The following is a 25,978-nucleotide window of genomic DNA, read 5'->3' as shown; positions in this document are numbered from 1 at the left end:
CTCAACCTTATCCATATAATGTTGTAGAGGAGATTGAATTCGATTTTTAAAGAAAAGGCATTTTTATCCAATTTCATGTAATATCTAATTTGATTCTGTGTCATTTTCCCTTTCTGTTACAGAAAAAAAAATTTCCATAGAAGAAGAAAGTCAAACTAGAGATTATATTAGGCTGAGGCAAATGGTATTCACCTTTTATAGTCCCTATGTTTTATAATGAAGATACTTCATTGAAACAATGATGCATACTTCAAGAGTTCCCTGGAGAGCCGTGAATCCTGTTTGGAGAGATTCATGAATATGTGTATTAGCACAATCCAACTGGAACTTGCCCTTAAAAAACGAACCACAAGAGAAGCTGATCAGTTTCCGCTTATGTATATAATCAGAAGGTTATCATATTATCTCCCTCTCCACAGGGAAAAGCAGATGAGTACACTTCTACCACTTTAAGATGAGAAATGCCAAGGGAAACAACAATTCTTTCCCCCTTAGTGATGTTCATTATACGAGACCCACAGAAAGACCCTTTTGAAATGGGCAAAAAGTGCAAGGGAAAGGATATATGATCTAATTTTATAAATGAACATTTTTTGCACAAGATTAGTCATAGCATAAACCTTAAAAACATACATCTGCATTAATTTAGTCAAGGCCATTAATAAACCTGCAGTGAGTTCAAAGAAAACAAGGAATTGCAAAAGGATGAGACAAACATTTCCCAGAGTCAAAGCTTGCAAAGATGTACATGAAACTCCCTGTGTCCTGAAGATGAATGAGGGACATTTGGCGGTTCCTGAAGTAGTAGTTTATTTAAAGTACAAAGAATTCCGTGAAAAATATTTCTGGCCAGCAGTTGGTGCCCAGCTTTCAAGAAAAATGGCAGACCACCACTAAGCCAGTGACAATGATAAAGAATATCCAGGTAGATTTGCAGATTTATCTTTAGGTTGGTAGCTCCCTGAACTCTAAACAAAAGGGAGAGTATAGAATCATTTTAACATCTTTTGGAAATAAATGAGAAAGGGAGCTAGTGTCTGAAGACTTGAGTGTTGTTAAATGATCATCACTTATGCAGTGGTAACCAAATATATCAACACATATGAGTAGTCATGCCAGAGAAAATCTGAAGAGGCTCATCAGTAGATTTGGGAAAATGGTAATAACACACTTTAGAAAAGGACCATAAGTGATTGTTTATACACCATTATCCTTATTGTAGGATGTGTGCTCTGGGCTCAACAAATGCTAGCATTAGCAGCATGTAGCACAAAAGAAAGGGGGTAGAGAGAGCTGGAGAGTGTAGAAAGATATGTATGGCCTTAAAAAGAAGTACACAATTACATTAAAGTTTTTTTTAAAGGAATTTAATGACTGACTGGCATGTTTAATTTAAGCTGTCACATATTCATTATATTCATTACTTAGACATCCATGATAATGGTTGCCAGAAACTCTTTCAAGATGCCATTTCTACTTGCCCATAGGCAGTTTTTTTTTTTTAAGTGTGTCAGGTGTCTAACATTGCCTCATATTCTAAAATCTCTGAATTTAAAATCTTCTTAAGTCTCTTAGGCACACAATTTGGGATGGGACCAAGGGACCATTGTTTGTGGAAAGAGGATGTAGCCTTGTAATTGGGCATTTGAATTATTCCTAACTTTGAAGTAGAAATAATATTCATGTTCATAGAAGATTAGTGGCTTCAAAAATTAAGCATTTTATTTAGTGATACTTCCAATAATGTTGTAAAAATGTCTTTATGTGTATTTGAACCAACCCAGTGCAATGGCCTGATTTAGTATTTTGCCCACTTTCTTGGCTTTTCAATCTTTGCACACACATACAACAAGGAATGGCACAAAACACTATTTTTGTGGCCATAGTTGGAAATGGGGCTTTCATTGAAAAAAAGGCAAAAGCGAAGGAGGAGAACAAAAATGAACAACTGCAGTTTTATTTGGAAAATGGGGTTTTATATATATATAAACACACACACACATATATATATAGACATCTATATGTATAGATGTCTATATATACATAGCATATATACATACGTATAAATACATACTTATGCAATTTAGATACTTAGCTTGTATTATAAATTATACATGAGGCTTACAATAATAATGGAATTGTTATACTTTTTTATCATCATTTAAGGGAAGTAAAATTAGAAAAAATAGCATACTTATTAACCCCATATAAAAGATTTTTTTCTCCCTAGCTATGATCCTCCCACACCAAAAAATCTACCTAAATATTATAGTGAAGAAATATTCTAATATGTGGAAGGGTTATTTGTGAACAGATTTGGTGGCAGGAGAGAGGGTGCTACATGTAAAATCTCTTCTCCCTCCCTCACAAAAAAAAAAAAATACATAATACAGAGCAAGAAATTTGTTTCACAGCTATTTTGCAAGTAGGCTTGAACATTAGCCTCTTGGAGTTGTGTGAATTGTACAAAAAAGCAGTTTTCACCAGTGATCCTGCCATCTGTTTAGTGAAAACAAAGCTAGTGAATCGCTGCTTCTGTGTGAGACTCTGGATGTGTGTGTAGGCGAGGTGGCAGTGAGGGAGTTGAAGGTCAAAGGGTAAATTCCAATTGCTGTGACATATTTTTATGAGCTGAATCGTACCCAGCTCTTAGCCACCAAAGGGGAAGAGGAGCTTGCAATGGGAAGTAACTTGAGTGGGCAGTTCAGGAAACTCCTTAAGAAATGCTATTCAAAATCAGCAGTTAATTGCCCCTACGACTCCACATTCATCCACTGGTGTTTTATCCTTTTCTCCCTGGCCCTGAAAAGAAAGCATGTTCTATTACCTGAATCTGAGTTAAAAAAAATGCGACTGGAAAAATGTAAGGCTACCCTGGGACACGTATCTTTATTTCGGGGGGTTGTTTGGTGGGGTTTTTGTTTGTTTATGGAAGGAGGTAAGGGGCAAGGCATGGCTACAAGTCAAAAAAGGAGAGGAAGGAGGACAGGGAGGGACTCTAAGCTGGAGTCGACAAAGCGTCGTTAAAGCTCCCAGGGAGATGCGACCCGGGCCGGCGAACAGCCACAGGAGGGGAGGGAGCCCCAAGCTTTGTCAGCGACCTGAACACTTCTGTGCTCTGAAGCATCTTTTCGGTTTGCCCACCCCACCAAGAATGCCTTCCCTTCTGTTTAACAGTGGTGCCTGTGGAGAGCTGGGACTGTGGGAGGATGTGCAAATCCTGGAAGGAGAAGGGTCAGAGGCAAGAGGCAGAGCAGAAGCAGCTGCGGCAGAACGGTCAGCAGCAGCCATCCTGATAGCAGCAGTGGACAGTCCCGAGCAGGCTGCAGCAGCAGCAGCCCCAGCACCAGGGACAGCATGTGCAGCAACAGCTGTGGGTAGGCCCAGCTTCTTCCCTCTCTCCTTCCTGCTAACAGGGCTCAGAATGGGGAGGAACGAATGCTCCTGTCCTCTGAGCAAGCAGATTCTGCTCGTTCCTGTGCTCTGCCCTCAGCCTCAGCTGACTGCTGTCCTCTGCCTCTCCCTCTGACTAGTTGGGAGCAGGCATCACTGGTGGTAAAGAGCACGTCGCCTCCTGACTTCTCTAGCAAGACCGGCTCCTGACTTCAGGTAGTACAGGCCACCCCAGGCCTCTAGCATCCCGGCATCCCAGGCCTCTAGCATCCCGGCATCCCAGGCCTCTAGCATCCCGGCATCCCAGGCCTCTAGCATCCCGGCATCCCAGGCCTCTAGCATCCCGGCATCCCAGGCCTCTAGCATCCCGGCATCCCAGGCCTCTAGCATCCCGGCATCCCAGGCCTCTAGCATCCCGGCATCCCAGGCCTCTAGCATCCCGGCATCCCAGGCCTCTAGCATCCCGGCATCCCAGGCCTCTAGCATCCTGGCATCCCAGGCCTCTAGCATCCTGGTTCTGCCTGGGATATCTGGTGGAAGGCATGGGTGAAGGCTGCACACGAACTGGATTTTCTCAGCCGGTGGGCAGACTCTAGGCGTGCCAGGCGGTGGAGGTGAGAAGGTCCAGTAGTTGAAAGAAGATGAACAAATTAAGCGATTTCTGCATTATCAGAGATAGCATGATGACCCTTTTTGTGGTTAAAGGAACATAAATGTAGCTACAGATTGAATGAAGTTATAGGCCATAAAAGGGCAGGGAAGAAAAGGGAAGAGATAATAGGCACCGTCCATTTGAGCCTGCAACACTTCTTGTTTCAAATCTATTCAGGCCGTGTTAGTGGCAAATATATAGTTTACTGGCAATAATAAATTAGAAAAGGAGGAAAGATAAATATCAGGGGTTCTACGGAGCATTTAGAGCAGTGACAATTGCTGTTTACTTACTTTGGGTTTATGAAAATTACACTGGGCCAGGCTATGGGTGAGGTGCACGGCTTTATATTATTTTTCATTCTTCTTCCCTCCTGGAGAGTAAGGGTATGAGAGCAGGCAGCCTACTTAAGGATTCCCCTTACTCCTTAAGAACAATGATTGTTTGACTTTGCCTTTCTATTTCAGATTTTTCTTCCACATGAAATAAATGACATAGAGTAATTGGGAATCGTGTTATCCTTTACCACTGCCTTATTCTCTTCTACCAAAGCCCATCAATCCCATACCAACATAAAAGCATACTCTCACTATCCTTAATATGGTCCATTAATATACCTTCACATGGGTACATATGAACTCAAAGTATTCGTTGTGTATGTGTCTGTGCATTGAAACATCACCGAGGATGAACATACACATGGGTATCTGTTTCAGGAGTGTTAACTTTGTTTATCCAGAATGTCTCCCCAGTTAGATTATAAGCTACTCAAGGGCAAGAAATAGGTCTTCTCTTTACAATCCATCCGTATACAAAATTGGCATCCAGTTGGCATTTATTTAACAAATGATAAAAGAAAAATAACTTAAAATGTTTTGACTTCTTATATTATCTGGTTTGAACTTAATGAATAAATGTAATTTTGTAAAACTTTAAATATGAAAGCCTACAGCCATGACAGTATGGGTATGGTTATTTGATGTGATGATCAATGTGTATGGGTGAAGAACTGTCTTTTTAGTTTGAACTTTAAAAATATTTAAAATGAAAATTTCACTTATTTGAAATAAATCAGAATCATTGCTGATAAGAGTTTTATATTTGTCATGTAACTGGAGGAGCTATATAACTAGCGATGAAATATACATACATTTATTTATGCACAAAAACATAAAACAATAATGCATTCAAATAACATACTTTAAGCTTTTGCTAAAATTATTCCATTGATTTTCACAAGTTTTTTTAAGTTATTTAAAAATTTTGAAGACATTTATGAAAATTAACTGTCCCAGAAAATTCTGCAACATGAAGTAGTTTTGTTTTAAAACTGTCACATTATTGTATTAACATATATTGTCTAGGAATGTTTTTTAAAAATTATTCTTGGCTTCTAAAAGGGAGAGGCAAAAGGAGAAAATATTGCTTCTATTTCTGAGGCCAGATGGATAAGCATAACATTAATGCTTCTAGTTTTATTTAAGCATTTTAATTTCTGTAGAGTGAATGTTGTATTTCTCTACATGTTCAGCTAATTCGATTCATGTTGATGGTAATTTTCTACATTTTCTTCACATAAGAAAATATCTAGGTTTTATTCCTCCATTTACAACATATTTGTGATTTTATTGGAGTACTGATTTTTATTCTGGAGAAGTGATAAGACATATAATTACTTATGGCAGTGGTTAGTAAATACATACTAAATGAAAGCCTCTTTTTTTTTTTTCAACTAATAAACTTACCCAAACTTTTCCAAAGCAGTGTTTAAAAAATTCACATTTCTCTAAAACGTAAAGCAAAATTGTATCACATTTCTTAATAGACAAACAAAAGCTTTCTGAGTAAAGATTCTGAGCTTCCTCAGACCTTGTCTAAATTCAAAGTGCCCTCTACTGTCTATATGTTGTATTACACAAAAAGGGAAACTGACGAGACCCAAACAGAAATCTAGACAGTGAAAGACAGGAGAATGAAAATGAGATAGATAATGGCATTGCCACTCACTCCCTAAGGCAATTGAGTTTGAAGTGTTCCATGAAGTAATAGTTCACGACAAAAAAAGTTAACAGGTACATTTTTATTTTATTTTTTTGAGTAAACATATTTTTGCACTTAAGTTTCATGAGCATGCTCTCCTCCTCTTAGTTTCACTTTCAGAAGTTAATCTCAGCCTCATTGTATATTTTAATATGGCATATAGATCAGCATCATGACTGTCCAACTACCCACCTATAATAGATACAATATGACACTTGATATACTCTAATATATTTAGTTTAAGAGGGGTTATGGTACACTCTCTTGGCATAGTATTTCCTGAAATATCTATAAACAAGAACATTTTCATTTATTACATCATTCTTGTCCCAAATATGTTTGGAAAAAGCAAAAATATTCATTTGTGTATTGTCTTTGGGAAATTTAATGTGGAAGGACAATATAGTATAAAGACTGCTGGAGATGGAATCAGTAGAACTGAATTAGAAGTCGGCCTAGCTCACACTACTTATGTGAACATGGGCAAGCCTCTTAAGCTCTTGGATATGTGGTTTGCTTATCTGTACAATGGGGCTGATAATATTTGCACTGCCTATGTCACAGGGTTGCCATGAGGAAAAGCACTTTGCAAAACTTTTATCATTACATAAATGTAAGTTCTTGTTCACTCAAAAATCCATAAAATGGACTTATCATTATAGAGATGAGTTCATGTAAAAATAGTTTTAAGAGTATGTAAATAATTGAGATAAGATTATGAGATAGATCATTTAGATAAATAAGATCAGATAGGTAAGATTATGTGAACAATGGACTTTTCTCCCCTCATATCAAACAGATGTTTTAGAACTGGTTCAGATGTTACTATAAAACTTAAATTAAGGCTTGTCTAGGGATGAATAATTATACTCCTATGATTAAATTAAAATCAAGGATCCAAAGTAAATTTTGCTTTAAAAAAAATTAGACATTACTGGGTAGTATATGCTATACCAAAGACAAATACATTTTGTAATGTGTGCTATAAAGCAATGCAACCTGAGGAGATTAGAGTAGAAAATTCTGGAAAGGCCATTCCCCACTCAAAGGACTCCACTTTCAGTTTCTTTACAGCTATAATTAGGAATTTATTACAGCTTCATGAGCATCCTCTCCTCCTCTTAATTTCACTTTCAGAAATTAAATTAATCCCAGCTTCATTGTATATTTTTAATATGGCATATAGTTTGATATTATGACTGCCCAACTACAAAAACTTGTATGTGGGTATGGGCAAAAACTTTGTATGTGGGTGGGGAAGTGACCATCCACAGAAAGGCAGAAAACAGACTTACCTATGGTGAATATGGGAAAGGTAGGCCCTGTGAGAGGGATCCCAACAAAGCAGAGATTCTGTGGGTTTGGCCTTTAGGTGGTCAGTGACACGGGAACCTATCAGAGGAATGTGAGTTGAAGCTGGGATAATATTAGTTGCTATGGGAAGGAAACTACCCTGCTCCATATGGAAGACTTCCAACCCCACTTCCCCCATTTCCTCACAGATTAACACCTCAGGGTATATGAAATATTCAAGAGGACAACATTTCTGGTGTGAAGGCTAGGCAAACCCTTTTCAGGGCTGCTCATCCCACTTTTGGTATTCACCTGATTCACCCAACTGTCACCTCCAAGTGGCTCCAAGAAGCTGTAGCATATGCAATGACTACATTCTAGTAGACTGCTTTGGCAGATGGATTAAACCAGGTTGAAGATAAGTGATAGGCCTCAAACCTGTCAATTCCCTAAGCATGTGAAGATTTTCCCCCGTGGAGTGGGTAAATGAGAACAATTTGTTCCAAAGTCCCTCAAGGCATGTGAGGCAGGGGCTGTGGCGCAGTTAGAGCTTGGTCAAGCATCAAAGATACCAAGGTTACACCATGCCTCCTTGGCCATCAGCAATTGTCTTGACCTTTGTCTTGCCACTGGACTTCAACAACTCAGGCAGAGAGAGCATTACACCTTTGTGCAACTCTGTCTGACTTTTATGAAAGTATAGGGAAGAGGCGGCATTGATTTCTACCATCATTTGTAGTAGATTATATTCAGTAATTTAAACTAAAATTGAGAGTAAAAAGAAAGTTAATGTAGTTTGTAAAGTGCAAGTATTATAGCATTGGTCCTAGTCAGACAGGAGTATGCTATACTATAATAGAATGAGTACTGATGATAGTCTGATATAATAGACAAAAATTCTAGTTTAGTCTAGAATTTGCTAAACTAACTGAATAACTTTGGGTGAGACATTTAACCTCCTGAGTCTTTTCTCTACCTTTCAGCAATACATTTATCTTGCCTGGTTTGAGTCTCCGTGGGTAATGTTATACTCAGCTATTCACTCATTGGATCCTGGAATTTTCTTTTAGATCTTTCCTCCATATCAGAATTACTTCATTATCCTAACAGTACTATTTATCACCATATCTGATATGCTGGGTGCTGTAAGTCTGTAAGTAGCTAATTAAACAGACAGGATTCCTGTCTGCTATGTAAGTTCATACATTTAGCATTGACAGCATTGATTATGCTTTATACACCATCCAGGGGTCCCCCAGGCTACCTTGCCATCTATACTAATACCATGCTGGTTGAACCTCTTGGTTCTACGTGCATTTGTCAAATCAGTAGTTTCAGGCTATTAGAAAGGACATGCCAATTGAGTGCCCTAAGTCTCAATTTACTATCCTGGTGACTCCCCAGATCAAACTTCCTTTCCAGTCCACATTATTATCTCCCCCATTAGAATACAAACACTTCAAGGATAAGGACTTTCTTTTAATTTTTGTATCCCTTATTACTTACCATAGTGTTTGACACATATATGATCTTATTTTTTTCATTCATTCATTCATTCATTAGCTCGATGAATAATAATTAAAACAAAATTTGCTTTGTATATAACTGGGGCTAGATTATTTCTTTAAATGGAATAAAACTATAGAAACACTATTGTTTGATGCTTTTGTATGCAAGGATAGGTAGATTATTTTATTTCTACCAAATAAAGATTTCATGAGAGAAAAAAAGATTTAAATTATGTGGAAGACAGATTCTGCTTGAAGTATGTATATACATATATACATGTATACATACACACTTCCACATATACCTGACATATTTGTAGCAAATAGCTGATATTTATATAGTACTTCAGATGCATTATAATATTTGATCTTCTTGGGAGCCCTGACCTAGGTGCTATGGGTGTCATTATCCCCATTTTATGGATGAAGAAACTGAGACTCAAAGAGTTGAAGCTCATTTGAACTTAGATCCTTCTTACTCTTAGAATCCTATCCACTTTGCCAAGCTTTTCCCCAGTGTATATTCAATCAGTGAATTAACTTGTTCTATTTCTTTTTAAGGTTAATTCATATCAAACAATGACAATGGCTGTGGGTGAGTATTTGCCAAGTATGTTTTTGAAAATTAGAGCAAATTATAGAGCAAGTTGCTGCTGGAAACATAGTTTGAGAAAAAGTATATGTCACCCATACCCAACCAAAAATAGATAGATAGATAGATACATAGATACATAGACAGGCAAAAGTAATGTCTCTAATGGATAAAGAACTAGACAGAAAATCATGAAGACCCGAATTCAAGTCTTACCTTTGATGCATACTACCTATATGACCCAAAGCTAGTCATTTACTTTTTACTACCACAAGAAGTATGGGCAGCTAGGTGGTACAGTGGATAGAGTGCTAGAACTGGAGTCAGGAAGACCTGAATTCAAATCTAGCCTCAGGCACTAGCTGTTTGATCCTAAGCAAGTTATTTATCTCTGTTTGCCTTACTCTCCTTATCTGTAAAATGAGCTGGAGAAGGAAAATGGTAAACTATTCCAGCATCTTTATCCAGAAAACTCCAAATGGGGTCACAAAGAGTTAGACATGACTGGAAGTGACTGAATAATAACAATCCCAAAAGAATTTTCTCAGACTATATAAATTGCAGAACATTACTGATCAGCATTGTCAGGAGTTTCTTCACCTGGCATTCTTCACGTAAAAAATCACAAGTTTACATACACACACACACACACACACACACACAGACAGAAAGTGTAGAGTGATGTGTAGAGGGATGGTCGTGGACTCAGGAAGATTTGAGTTTAAATCCTTTCTCAAGCACCCACAGTAGGGCCCTCATAAGTAATTTTGATCTCTATCTGTCCCAAGAAATTCTCTATGACTTGCCCAGTTAGTTATGGACAGATTGGTGGAGGGAGTTCTAGTAAAATAAAAGTTCTTTTACATACAGATGCATTTCAACATGTTACTCTGTGCCAAAATTATTTGTTTTCTTGGTCTGGATATGTAATATCAGAAATCTAGGGAGCTCTTCAGTGAGGTAATGCCATTTATCAATGCAGACCAGCAACTACTCCACAACATCTACTCTTACAGAGTTGCCTGCAGCTACTGAGAAGTTAAATGCTATGCCCAGGATCACAGCCAGCTGGCATCCAAAGTGATTCTTGAAGGAAGGTCTTTTTGACTCAGAAGCCAGCTCTCTATCCACTATGCTATGCTGTCTCATGTAGCAAAAATATATATTGTTGTATTGGATATTACATTTTGATAAATGCTGTATTTTATCACATATTCTCCCTGACTCCAAAATGAGAGGTGAAGTCAAGGCTAAGTTGAGTTTAAGGTGAATCTTGAAAAGGATAGTTTCATTTTTGTCCATGCTAAACTATATTAGTTTAATCTATGGGTTTATAATGTTGACTACACTTGGAATAACTTTGCAAACTGCAAGCTATTACACTTTCCTTCTCATTATTCTTAAAATTTGTCATCCTTTTCTAAAACCTTGAATTAAATATTTGTTATAACTCATTCTATGTATTCTGATTTTCAACAAGTCATTTTCTTCCTTAAGATCCTGGAACTCATTTTGTAATTTAATCTTCTTGTTTTTCTTGTATTATTCTTATTTTTTCTTTTATTTTCTTCCTCAGTCTCTCTTATTTGATTTTTAAAGTAATTTTTAAGTTCTTCAGTGGATTCTTTTTGGGCAGGTGACCATTTGCCATAAGTCTTTGGGATAGAAAAGGGTTTTTTGCTTCATTATCCTCCTCTGAAGATGAACCCCAGGTTTCTCTATTATCATAGTAGCTTTCTATGGTTGGATTCTTTCCTTGCCTGTGCATTTTTGATAATAATTTAGTTTTTATAATCACCTCTAGTCTTGGGGCATAGGGGATATACCTATGGCCTCATCAGTTCTCCCCTCTGACCTTGAACTCAAACCAAGACCTCCAGACTCCTCTAAGTGCCCACGGGCAAAGGCATCCCACCCCACTGCTTCTGCATTCACCAGATCTATGCTGGTTCCTTCTTGCCCTGCCGCTCTCTGCAGCACAGCAGGGTCTAGTGTTCCTTGTCAGCAGAGTTTCCCTAGATCTTCCCCAGGTCAGAAACCCAACTCCCATCACTGTACAGGGGGTAAAAGTTCATAAGGTGGGGATGAGGCAGACTCCCAACCCAGCTAACCCAGGGTTTACCTCTTGTCATTAAAGTGGACCCTAACCTGGATGTGTTTACTCTTCACAGGGAGGAAATCTAGTTCTGGGATTTTTCTTCAGGTCTTCTCTTATTGTCCCAAGAACACCCTTGTTCTGCCCCTACTCTTATATGTATTCGCAGCTCTGTGTTCTTCCAGAGGTGCTATTTTATCTCTTTAGTGGAGGAAAATCTTGAGAGTTTGAAATTTTCTGACCTACTCCACCATCTTCCCAGAATCCTCTCTGTACAACGATAGGTAAATAATTTAACCTCTCTAAAGTCTCAGTTTTTTGTTCAATAAATTGGGGATAATATCTATACAAAAACATTGTGGAGTGGCACATATGAGATAATGACTGTAAAAGTTAAATAATCCTTGAAGCACTATTTAAATGCCAGCTAATATTATGCCCCTACCCTTTACCCCAACAGAAGAGGACATAGATAACAATCCTTGTCCTAAAGGGGACAAATGTCAAATAATGAAAACAATTATGTATTTTAACAGTAAAAAAAAGGAGAATGTGTTGCCACATTTATTTTCCTTCCATTTCCCACTGTCCATTTCTGACTCTGTGTGTTGGTTACCTAGGAGACAGCTATGGGATGTAACCTGATTGGCTGTATTGACAGAGTGATTGTTGGTGGACATTTTAAGTTTGGGACATTTACATATCAGGCACACACATGCACAGAAAAGGAAATATTTGACACATACAGGATTTTCTAATTGCAATATGAAAAAACAACTTGATGATTAAAAAGAGAGAGAGAGATGAAGGATAATGTAGAAGGTCATCTTGTCCACCATCCTGCCAATTATTCCTTTTAATTGTTTCTTCTTTGTAAAGTATACTTAAATTAATGTTTTTCATCTTATAGCATACTTTCCCTACCAGAATATTTCTATGGGTATCTGGCTACAATCTCTGTCTTCTCTCTTTTCCAGTCATTTACCTTGCTGGTTATCAGTGGGTAGGCAAGATACACAAAGAGTAACTCTACTAGCATCCCACTGAGCTCAAAGAAGTCTTCCAGGGAGATAAAAAGAGTAGCAGTCCTAATGGCCAAAATGTAGCCTCTGCCTAGAAATCAGGAACTCTAGCTTCAAAAGTCTTTAAAGAAATATATGTTCTAGAGTATCATCAACGTATAAGCCTGACTGATGTGGCCCAGCATCAACTTCATATTTAGACTGGGGAAATGACTGACCTAATTTCTTTAACTCTGTCAAGGTTTTCTACTATGTAAATTTGCTAATATTTTTTGTCTCTCCAACTGTCATTCTCCATTCCATAGTCATAGTTCTTTATGAAGAAAAAGCCCTATACTAATTTTGCCTGAACAAAGAAATCTGCTATTAAATCATACTTCTAAGCTACCAAAGGGAAGGACTGGCTAATTTAAATTGCCCATATGACTGTTTTAAAAACCGGATTTCCCAGTGAATTCTGAGAATTCTTTCTCCCTTATAGACCTCTCTAAATTTGTCCATTTGTTCAATACGCATGCATTATGTACCTAATTCTTCAAAGTATATAGCTTTTTTTTCGAAAATAAATTCTATAGAGGACTGCCCTCTTCTTCCCACTCCCCACTCCCAAAAATGTAAAATACACTTTTAATGTAGGAACTTGAAATTTAATTTGGAAGACAAGCAATGCATTTATAAGCAATTATATGACATGTTATAAAGGGCAACTAAGTATCAAGATTAGGTAAAAACTATCAAGACCTTCCTAAAATTGAGAGCATTTAGTTGAGAAAACAAGGTAGAAAAGGGAAATGATATTTCTGTGGGATTATACTATAGGCTGCCCAGGCAAATCGAGGAAATAAATGATGAGTTCCTGACACTCACCACAGACAGCTGTAGTCCTATGGCTTGAGACAACAGAAGAAAAATCAGTCCAAAAGGAATGGGAAGACAGAAAATTCTGATGATGCTATCACAAATAATAGTACTGAGAAAGAAAAGGGAGAATTAAGTAAAGAAATACATGGAATTGCATTGGAAGCTCTACACTGAGTTTAGATTCTTAAATGATAGGTATGAACTATGGAAGAAGTAACCACTAATTGATGGCAAATACAGAAAAGTAACACAGTTCATTAGAAATAAAGTCAAGTATAGGATTGCAATAGAATATTGTTGTGCTATAAGAAATGATGAGTAGACGGATTTCAGAAGAACCTGAAAAGATTTACGTGAACTGATGCAAAGTGAAGTGAACAGAATTAGGAGATCATTATACATAGCAACAATGATATTAAGTGATGAACACGAGTGAATGACTTAGCTGTCCTCAGCAGTACAGTAATCCAAAACAATCCCAAAGGACTCATGATGAAAAATGTTATTAGCCTCCAAAGATAGAACTGATGGCATCTGAATACAAATCAAAGCATATTATTTTTTACTTTTTATTTTGCTCCTTCCTTCCTTTCTCATTTCCTTCTTTCCTTCCTCTCTTCCTCCCTCCCTCCCTTCTTTTTCCTTCCTTCCTTTTTTCCTTTCTTCTTTGTTTTGTTTGAGTTTTCTTTAAAGAATCACTAATATAAAAACGCTTTTACACAGTTGTACACATGATATCAGATAGCTTATCATCTCAGAGACACAAGGGGAGGCAAGAAAGGGATGGAATTTGGAACTCAAAACTTTAAAAAATTGTTAAAATTTTTACATGTAATTGGGGAAAAACAAAACATTAAAAATGAAAAATATGTCAGAAAAAATATGTAAAACATTCTAAGATGAGCAAATTTTATTAAAGGTAGGGTCATTCTGGTAAATATTTAACTACTGGTTCTCTGGAAAAGAAGAAAGTATACCCAGGGCACACTTTTAAGTTTAGCTACAGTATTAACATTTTCTCTATTACATTCTTAAGTCTAGACAATCGCACAAGAATAAATTAAGCCTTGATTTTTAGCATTTGCTGATTTTTGAGGTACAAATGCTCACATTGAAAATTTAACCATCAGCTCTCATGAGCTGATTCAAGCTGGTCCCGTTATATCTCAGGTTACAGAGTAAGAACACAAAAGAGAAAGGTATGTTTCATGAGGTGGATTAAACCATGATAATGGGTAGCAGTAGGAAAGGATATTCAGAATGAATGGGAAAGATAAAGCCAAAACTGTTAAAAGTTATGTAAAGAGCTAATAAAAGAACACACTGCCATAAGTGAGTTCAAATCATGTCAGCCAATGAATTTCATAATAGAGCATCAAAAGACCTCTCATGTGTGATTGTTGAACTATTGTTGATGACTTTGAGAAATCGTGGAGAAAGGAGAGGTGTCACAACACTAGAAACAGGTAAGTGTTCCAATTTTCAAAACAGAGAAGATGGATTCTTTAGACCATAGGCCTATGAAATTGATGCTAATTCCAAGAAAAAAAAATTGGAATGGATTATTAAGCAGATAGCTTGTGGGCACATAGACTGGAGAACAGTAATTAGTATGAGCCAGCATGGGTTCATTAAGACCAAGTCATGCCAGACCAACCTCATCTCCTATTTTGACAATATCCTCTTCTATGAAGCCTTCACTGATAAACCTACTTCTTGGTGCTCTCTCCTTCTTTAAATTACCTGAAATTACTTAAGATAATAACATAGAGCTGGAAGAGAGCTAAGAGGCCATCTGGTTGGATTCCCTCATTTTACAAATGAGGAAATCCATCAGTAAGCATTTGTTAAGTGCTTACTATGTGCCAGACATTGTGCTAAGCTCAGGATACTGAGTCCTACAGATTAAAAAAAAAATAGCTCAAGGTTGCATGGATAGTTAATTAATTCAGACATATTTGAGCTTAGAACCTATGATACTAAATGTCATGCCCTTTATAGTATATCAGGCAGACTATTTTTTCATTATATCTTCCAGTATCTTTTCATTTTTGCCTTTGTATATTCAGAATCTAGCATGCTGCCTTTACAAATTTTTGGGTCGGTGGGTGAGGTAGGGTGGACTTTTGATTTTATTGGTGTAGGGAACTGCCAGTATGAGAAGTCTTTATTCCAATACAGATAAGCATCTCTACTTCAATTTACAATTTTAGAGAATTTCCTGAGTCACTGAGGGGTTATAGAGGGTTACTTCAGGAACACAGACAGCATGACAAAAGTCAAATTTGAACCTGACTTTAAGATCAGCTCTTTGCCCATTGTACTATGCTACCCCTCTCTGTTAAATACAGGGTTACCATTTAACCAATGTTTGTTGAAATGAATTGAATTTTTACATAAAATGCATATTGGGAACTTTGGACATAGTATCTGTACATTTCAGCAAGACATTTGACAAGGACTCTCATAAGGCTATGGTGGAAAAAATTGGAACTTAATGTGCATTTAAAGTTTTTTGAATGACCGTATCAAAAGAGGCTTGATATCATCCTACAGAGAGGGCATTAACATTTCACCATAGACTCTTGCACTTCATCCTATATATGTTATTGATTTCATCTACTACTTGAAGACTTAGTTGCCAATTTGCAGATAACACAAAATTGCAGAGAAAGCTAATATATTGGCAAAATTCAGTTCCAAAAAAATTCTAGATCATGTAATCTTAATGTTTTTGTATCATGGATCCCTTTTGTACTATGGACAGGTCTGTGGACCAGTTCTCAGAATAACATTTTTTCTTAAATCAGCATTTGATTTGGTCAGAGGTTAATGGAAATAAAGATGCAATTTTTTCCCCATCCTAGTTTAAAGATCCTTATGGAACCTTAAGGAGTTTATGGAACCTAAACTAAAACTCCTGATTCTAAACAGACCAAAATGGCCTAAAATTATCCAGATGATATTTTATATGAATAAATATAGTATCTTAGGTTCAAAAAATCAAGTTACAGATCCACAATTGGGGTGATGTATGATTGTACAGCTATTCACATGAAAATGGCCAGAAAGTTTTAATGACTTCAAAAGGAATATCAATGAGTTATATAACAATAATAATATTGCTACAATGGTAATGATATTTGTACAATTTGTCACAGCTTAAAAAGTATTTTGCATATAGTATTTGTTTTGATAAGGAACACAAAAAGTTAGAGTGATTTTATAAGAGAAGTATAATGTCTAGAACAAAGGAAGGGATGAATTCCAGATCATGAAAACAATAAAATAGAAGACTAGAAATTTTCTCCCATCTTTATGGCTATTGAAACCTTTCCAAAATAGGACTTGCATACAGGGGATAAAGTAATTTTGGTGGTTTTAGCTGCCACTAAGACACCAAGAACTAAACCAAAGTGGCTCAACAATCCAAAGAATTAATAGTGAGAATACCAATTCCAAGCAACCCCTTCCCTATCACCCACCCTATGCAGGTAGGGCTACAGGAAAACCATAGATTTGCAACAGAACTCAACTCTAGCCTTTCCCGCTCCTTCCAGTGCCTAAGACCAAAAAAGCAGAAGCTTATCCTGTCTAAAACAGTAATGTGGCAGTATTCCATACTCCAATTGACCTCAGATAGAGAACTCAGGAACATAGAAAACTCTCTGGGGGTGAGGGGAGGGGAGCGTGAATGCACAAGTATATTTGTTTGGTGCTCCACTAAATCTGAGAAAAACAGCCCAGCATGTACCTGGGGCCATTTCTGTCCTCTCCAAAATAATTTGGGCAGAGACCAAAGTCAGTGAAATGGGAATTAGCCTTCCCATTTATGTCCAAAAACCATAAGTTATTAATGCATTCCCCAGTTGAGGGAAACTTGCTTTCTAGTTCTTTGTCATGAGAGAAAAAAAGACCTACTATAAATAGTTTTGAGCAAATGAGTCTTTTTCAAATTTCATTTATCTCTTTGGAGCATAAGTCTAGTAGTGCTATCTTCAGGTCAGTTTAAACACAGTTTAGTTAATGACTTCAAAATTCTTTTCCAGAATGGCTTTACCAATTCAGAGCTTCACCTATAGTTCATTATCATTCCTGTGTTTCTGCAGCCTCTCTAACCATTGTCATTCACTTTTTAAAAAATAATTATCTTTGCCAATTATATGAGTGTGAAGTGAAACCACAAATTTGTTTTATCATTTTTTTTATTTGTGATTTGGAACATTTTTAGTATGTTTTTTGACAGATTGAATTACTTCCTTTGAAAATTGACTGACCATTATTTATTGGGGAATGAATAGTTCTTATTTGTTTGAATCAGTTCCTTACTAAGATCTTAGTAAGATCCTTTCCCAGAGAAACTTGCTGCAAATATTCTCTCTAGTTACCTCTTTCTCTTTTAACTATATTAGTTTTATTTGTACAAAAACTTTCATTTTTATAATCAAAATTATTCATTTTAATTTTTGTGATCCTCTTTATCCTTTGGCCACGAACTTTCCCCCTGTCTCAAGATGGGAAAGAGAATTTTCCCTTGCTTCTCTAATTGGTTTGTGATATATGTTTTCATGTATCCATTTGGGTCTTATAGTGGTGTATTGTAGTCCATACCTAATTTCTGTCAGTGTTTGTTAAAAACTAAGTCAGTGAAGACTTCATGTGTGAACTTGGGCAAGTAACTTACTCTTCTCTAGTCCTATTTCCTCACTGTTAAAATGAGAGTTTGTTTCTAGATAACCTCAAAAGTCCTTTCTAGTTTCAAATATTGAGGTAAAATATGGACTAAAGTACCTCTAAGAGTTCTTCCAACATTAAGATTCTGTGAATGGTAGAATATATATATATATATATATAATGTGTGTGTGTGTTTCTGTGTGTGTACACACATATATATGTATACACTTGTGCATGTGTGTGTGTGTTTTAGAATTTCAGAGAAGGGTTCACAATCTTATCTGGATTTGTGGATAAATTAGAAGTCATTAGGTTGCTTAGGATTTGGAATTATGGCAACAAATTAGAAAGTCATTCAATGAGTTTGGAGAGATACAGTGACTGCAGACATTGGGGCAGGAATGACCAAAACACTTTAACATTGTCTGGTAAGATGAAAGAGACTGGAACAGAGGATTTATGTCAAGACTTAGTAGAAGAGAAGGTGGGCCAGGGAATAGGAGCACTGATAAAGTGAACACATTTTCATTAGAGACAGAAATATTGCAATAAGCAGGCTCAGTGTGCATGCATCATTCCTACCTTACTTAAATGTTTTCAGCATCTGTAATTTCATTTTCTTCCACCAATACAAATCCATAGCTTCGTAATGTTCTTTAAGAGTTGTGATGTAGCAACTGTCCTGGTAATAGACTTCTTCAAGCTTCATCAAGCTATTGGATAATGTATATATACATATATATATAGTAAATATAAAATTAAATTTATATCTAGAAAAGTTTATAGAGATAGGGAAATATCTTGTGGCACTTGATAACAATATCGGTACAGAGCCACCTATAGATCGCTTCTTCTGTTGCCTGCCTTTGTGGGAAAGAACAGTGTCTATTCTTGATTAGATTACTACCCCTCTTTTTTACTCCAACCCAGCAGGACAGAATCCATTTTAGAAGCAGTAGAATAAGTACCAATAAAAGAGATTATACTAATTTTAGATTCCTTCCTAATCTAGAAAGGCTTTTTCAAGACTGTTGTGGAATGTCAGAACCTACTACACCCCACTAAAAATGAAATTATACTGCATTTAGAGAGGTGGATGGTAGGAATTGTTCTTGTTCTTCATCCTTCACTTCAAAGAGGATCAATACCATCACAGAGTGGTCTTGACTTGCGTGTGAATTGGATTTAAGTGAGACAGAGTTGCACAGTCTTCAGCCTTCAGACTCTCTTTTAGAGTCGCTGAATTTTAGACAACAGTCAAGATGATTGGTGATGGCCCAGGATTCAGTGGATGACCTGGGCGTTTGGATATCTGACCAAGCTCTAAGCATGCCGCAGCATCTGCTTCAGTCACTCTCATGACTATTGGAACAAACTATTCTCCTCTGTCCATTTCACAGGGGAAATTGTAGGAGTGTAGTGGTAATGAAAGAAGATGAGCAAGTTCCTGTCCACAAAATCATTTGTCCTTTGCCTTCTTCAATTGTCTTTTCTTATATCTGCTGCTTAAGGACTGTGATAAATCTAAATGTCATAGTTGCAATCCCGGAGATATGGAATGGACTTAAGCTGTGAATACCCATAAGTAAAGAACTATTGCCTTAAGAATTAAATTTCTGTGATTACCTTCCACTGTCACTGAATGAGTGACTAAAAGCAAATTAATAAGAAATTAATAGGAAAAAATAGGAAAAAAAGTAGCGAACTAGTTTGGTACAGGGGAAAGTAATTAAAATGTCATATATTCCAAGTTTAAAAATTCAAATGGATACTGGTAGTGGATTATCCTCTAGAGTTATGCCTTATATTGCAAATGGCTTGAGACAAATGATCCTCCTTAAATTTAACCAGAATGGTGTTTTTTTTTTTTTACTAGAAAAGTAGGAAAGGGACCGAATGAATAGCATGAAATTTAGTGACTTTTGTGGAGAAAAAACAATCTTTTAATCTTACTAGGAGGGCATCAGGATTTGATATTATATGAAAAGACACATCTATCAAGACTCAAGACATAAATTTGAGATGGTTCTAAAGGAGGAACATTTTTTTAAAGGGAGGGCAATTGTAAATTTGGTTGAATGCCCAAACATAGGATGTGGGTAATAGTGTGATCTACAAAGAAGCTCTATGAACAAATTTTAAGAAAAAAGTATCAGTGACAGAAAAAGAAGGCACTTCTACAGTTAGAGTGTAAATATATGAAGATGCGCGTGTCTTTTTAGACTGTGGCTAAATTATTACTATTTTTTTTTACCAAACTTTTTCTGTTGCGTTACTTTCACTTTTGTGTGTTATTAAAAATAGCATAAAGCCCCTTAATGAGGAAACAAGTCAGCAATCACACATAGCTAGTATTTAAAATATATTGTGCATAATACTAATTGAATTGGATACAAGTGAGTAATGTATTAAAAAGTTAAATCTTATGTATATGGAGAATCAGAACTGTGCTCAATCATAGAAAAAGTGAGCGCAAAGATACTTCCACTTTGAGATGCCATCTAATTCTCCCCTTCCCCCAAACTTTCAGCAAGGCCACATTTACAACCCAGAAGGAAAATGAAAATCTATTTAAAAAATTAGAAATATACTTGACACTTATGAAATTATTTTGCTGATAACTTTTCTAAGTAATTTTTACCAGTAATTTGCCACCCCCCTTCCTGCTGCCAACTTGTTGCAAACTTAATGATTTCTGTTTTTACACCACTGATTTTTGTTTAATAGTGAAAATGTAATAGGCCTGAGACATACATAGAATATACTTTGTGTAGTTCTAGGTTAAATGTTTTCATTGATAAATTTTCATTAAAATTCTTCAGGCAGTTGTTCATCTGCCTCATAGCTGTCTCTACCAGAATGAGCGAACCTATGATTCTAATGTCATTGAATGATACCTGAGGCCTTTTTTTTTTTTTTTTTTACTGATAACATTTTCTTTCTTTTATTTTTCCTTATTTTCCATTTCTCTCTCTGTTACCCTTTCACTCTTCCTTCTCCTTTTCCTTTTGGAGTATTATCTTTTTTTTTTTTTACCCTCTCTCTCTTTTTTTTTTGCCTCTTAGACCTGCAAGTGACTCCCTATTCACTCTTGGGATCAAAAAGATATCTAAACCTTGGACTAGAGCATTCATTTGTAACTATGTGATGTGAAACAAGTTTAGTTACTATGTTTTCTTGGTAAAACACAGGGATGATTTTTCTTTAAATCAGGTTTTATGTGAGATATGTATTATGCTTGGCATCAAAATGATTTAAAGATAATATATGGAAAGAATGGCATATAGAAAAATATATTTAGACATGAGAACACTGAGGTTTTTTTCCATGAAATCCTTGTTGTATCAATGCATTATCTGGAATATATTCAGGACTTTACGCTCTAGCTTTATTCTAACGAATTTATATATGAGTGAATGAGAGAGAGATGGAGAGACAGAGGCAGAGAAACAGAGACAAAAAAGAGGAAGGGAAGAGGAAAGAGAGGGACAAATTTCTTCACTTGGAATTTTGAATAATGTTTCTCTCTTAACAGCTCTAAACATAACAGCTGGGTTTTGTTAATTTTCAAATTAAAAAATAATTTTCTTACTTCAATTTTTTCACATTTCTTTTAAAAAACACTCTGTCCTTCCCAATATCTCCCATTAAGCAAACTTTAAAAACTAAACAAATCTCTCATTATATATCTGTATAGTCTGACAAAATAAATTCCCACACGAACTGTGACTTCTTTTCATTTTAAGTTCATTACTTCTTTGTCAGAATGTGGGCAGACTATTTCATCTTCATAATTTTAAAAATTCTTTCTTTTAAAGTTATAAAATGTTTTGAAGTGTTTGTTTTTCTCCAGTAATGTTGTTATATAAAACTCCTGATTCTACTTACTTTGCTCTGCATCAGTTTACAAAAGCCTCCCAAGCTTTTCTTTGAAATTGTCCATTTAATAGTTTCTTGTGGTACAGCAATATTCCGTTACATTTATACACTATTATTTGCCCCCAGGAAGAAACACAGGTTGAAGGAATACCTCTTCAATTCCCTCTTCAATTCCTACTATGTTGCATTTCTGCTGCTGTCTTTTGTGAAAAGTACCCCTTGTACTTGTGCTGGTCACAACATTTTTTTCATGCTCGCTACAAACCTACTACCATCTCAATGCTACAATTTGTTGCATAAAACAGATGCTCACCTGAACAAATGGCATAAACTTGAATATGGGTCCTACAGCAATACTCCATAACAAACACAGTATGAAAGTAAGATATGGCCTTAGGATGTGCTGGTATGACACAGTTGATTTCATAGAGTTGTGGGGTCTTAAGTGGGGTAGTGCCTTCAGATGTCCCCTATGCTTGATTTATTAATTTTTGCCAACCCTATACTTTTGTACATATACATCATTTCCCCCTTTCTTTGATTTCTTTGGGGCATAGGCTTAGTTAGTAATATAGTTAAGTCAAAGGGTATGCACTGTTTTTGATCTGGGCGTAGTTTCAAATTACATTCCATAAGGACTAGACTAGTTCAATGCTTAGCAAACAGTGCATTAGTCTATCTGTTTCCTCAAAGCCTTTCCAATGCCTGTCCTTTTCTTTTTTGTCATATTTGCCAGTTTGTTACGTATAATGTGAAACTAGACTTGGCTTTAATTTTCATTTCTCTAATCATAATGATAAAGAACATTTTTCATATGATTGTTTATAACTTTGATTTCTTTCTTAGAAAATTGACTCTAGATCCTTTGATCATTTATTTTCTGGGAAAAGCTCTTAGTCCTATAAATTCAATTAAAAATACTTATTTATTTTTAACATATTTAAAAAATTTGAGTTCTCATTTCTCCCCAACCTACTAAGAAAGCAAACAGTATAAACTCAATTATACACAAGCAGTACAATCTCAATTGCACATGTGAAATCATGCAAAACATATTTCTGTTTTAGCCATATTTTTAAAAAGCACAAGAAATAAGTGAGAAAATGTTCAATTTGCACTCAGATCTCATCAATTCTCTATCTAGAGTTGCATAGCATTTTACATCATGCCTCCTTTGGAAATGTCTTGGATCATTGTATTTGTCAGAGTAGCTAAGTCTTTCATAAATGATCATCGTTACAATATGTTATCACTGTGTACAATGATTACATAATCTGCTTACTTCATTTTGCATCAGTTCATATCTCTTCAAACCATTTACATACCTTAGAAATGAGACTTTTATCAGAGAAATGTTTTTACAAAAAAATTTTCCCCATTTACCCTTCTTACTATAACTATATTAAATTTGTTTGCGCAAAGCCATTTTATCTTGTTTGATTCTACTATTTGTTGAGCCATGGGTTCTTCCTTCATCTATAGATCCAAAACACAATTTCCTCCTTGATCCTCTTTTTCTTTATGATATACTTTTAACATCTAATTCATATATCTATTTGGAGCATATTTTAAAATGTGTGTGATGTGAGGTGTTTGTCTAAACTGAATTTCTTCCAGACTGATTTTTGTAGAATAGTGAGTTCTTTCTGTAGTTACTGAGGTTTTTGGATTTATCAAACACTATGCAACTGTTTTTGCTTTGGTATTTTGAATGCTTAATCTGTTTGACTTCTCTCTGTCTGAAAATAAAATAAAACTATCAAATTGTTTTAGATGACTACCGATTTGTAGTACAGTTTGAGATCTAGTACAGACCTACCTCACTTCCTTCCCTCTTTTTTCCATTATTACCCCTTAAATTATTGACATGTTGTGCCTCCATGTGGATTTTATTTTTAATAGCTCTATAAAATTTGGGAAGAGATTAATCACTATAGCCCTGAATAATTAAATTAATTTAGGTAGCATTATCATTTTTGTTATACTGATTCAACCTGTCCATAAGCATGTAATGCTCATATAATGATTTATGTTTGTCTCTATTTCTGCAAAGTTTTATAGTTAGAATCATATAATCTCTGGGTAAACTTTGAGAGATATAGGCCCAAGTATTTTATAGATTTTATAGATATATTTTGAGTGAAATTTCTTTTTCTAGTACTATTTTCTAGTTTTTGTTGACTATACATACACACACATGTGTGTGTATGTACAATACTATTCCATCATAATCACATAGTATAATTTGTTCAGCCATTCCCCAATTGATGAACATCCCCTCAGTTTCTAATTCTTTGCCCCCAGAGTTGCTATAAATATTTTTGCATGTGTAGGTCCTTATTCTTTTTGTTTGTACCTCTTTTGGGATATGGATCCAGTAGTGGTATTGCTACATTAAAGAATATGCATAGTCTATAGCCCTTTGGGCATAGTTTCAAATTGCTCTACAGAATGGTTGAATCAGTTCATAACTTTACAAACAGTGCATTAATATTTCATTTCCCTCCATCCCTTTCAACATTTGTCACTTACCTTTTATGTCCTATTAGCCAATCTTAGAGGTATGAAGTAGTTCCTCTGAATTGTTTTAATTTGCTTTTCTCTAATCAATAGTGAATTAGGGTATTTTTTTATCTGGTTATAAATAGCTTTGATTACTTCATCTGAAAACTGATCATGTCTTTTGATCATTTATCATTTGGGCAACGACTTATTTTTATAAATTTCACTCAGTTCTCTATATGTTTGAAAAATGAGGGCTTTGTGAGAGAAACTTGCTTCAAATATTTTTTCACAGTTGCTATTACTAACTGTATTTCCCTCCATCCTATCCCCCCATTTAGTTGGTTCTCTCTCTCCTTTCTCAAAAGTGTTTTGCTTCTGACTACCCCTTCCCCCAATCTGCCCTCCCTTCTTTCACCTCTCCTTTCTCTTATCCCCTCCTCTTCCTATTTTCCTATAAAGTGAGATAGAGTTCTATACCCAATTGTGTGTGTGTATGTGTGTGTGTGTGTGTGTGTGTGTATTATTCCCTCTTTGAGCTAATTCTGATGAGAGTAAGGTCCATTCACTCTCCTTCACATACCCCCTTTTCCCCTCCACTGTAAAAACTTTTTCTTGTCTGTTTTATGAGGGATAATTTACCCCATTCTACCTCTCCTTTTCTCTTTCTCCTAGTACATTCTTCTCTCAATTAATTTTATTTTATTAATTTTATTTTTTAGATATTATCCCTTAATATTCAACTCATACCTATGTCTTCTGTATATATATACTCCTTCTAACTACTTTAATAATGAGAAAAGTCTTATGAGTTACAAATATCATCTTCCCATGTGGAAATGTAAACAGTTTAAGCTTAGTAAATCCCTTATGATTTCCCTTTCCTGTTTACCTTTTTATACTTCTCTTGAGTCTTGTATTTAAAGTCAAATTTTCTATTCAGTTTTGGTCTTTTCATCAAGATTATATGAAATCCTCTATTTCATTGAATATCCATTTTCCCCGTGCAGGATTATACTCAGTTTTACTGGGTTGGTGATTCTTGGTTTTAATCCTAGCTTCTCTCTGATTCTTTAATGTAGAAGCTACTAAATCTTGCGTTATCTTGATTGTGGCTCCATAGTACTTGAATTGTTTCTTACTAGTGACTTGTAATATTTTCTCCCTGACCTGGGAACTCTGGAATTTGGCTTTAATAGTCCTAGCAGTTTTCATTTTGGGATCTATTTCATGAGGTGATCAGTGGATTCTTTCAATTTCTATTTTAACCTCTGGTTCTAGAATATCAGGTCAGTTTTCCTTAACAATTTCTTGAAATATCATCTCTAGGCTCTTTTTTTGATCATGAATTTCAGATACTCTAATAATTTTGAAATTATCTCTCCTATTTTCCAGGTGAGTTGTTTTTTCAAATGAAATATTTCACATTGTCTTCTATTTTCTCATACTTTTGTTTTTGTTTTTTTA

The 25,978-nt window shown here is 35.7% G+C and overlaps 2 long non-coding RNA genes across 2 annotated transcripts in view; both read left to right on the top strand.

The window, feature by feature from the left end:
* LOC140505793 (uncharacterized) overlaps window positions 1–25,978 on the top strand; it is a 265,621-nt gene that overhangs the window by 176,616 nt on the left and 63,027 nt on the right. The gene's annotated exons all lie outside the window — the stretch shown is intronic.
* LOC140505796 (uncharacterized) lies at window positions 1,717–4,555 on the top strand. The gene is made up of 2 exons (XR_011967668.1): window positions 1,717–2,863; window positions 3,178–4,555. It is a non-coding gene; the product is annotated as an uncharacterized lncRNA (long non-coding RNA).

This window comes from Notamacropus eugenii, chromosome 5 (assembly GCF_028372415.1).
Source record: "Notamacropus eugenii isolate mMacEug1 chromosome 5, mMacEug1.pri_v2, whole genome shotgun sequence".
NCBI classification, from domain to species: Eukaryota; Metazoa; Chordata; class Mammalia; order Diprotodontia; family Macropodidae; genus Notamacropus; species Notamacropus eugenii.
This window is presented reverse-complemented; position numbering and strand designations above follow the sequence as displayed.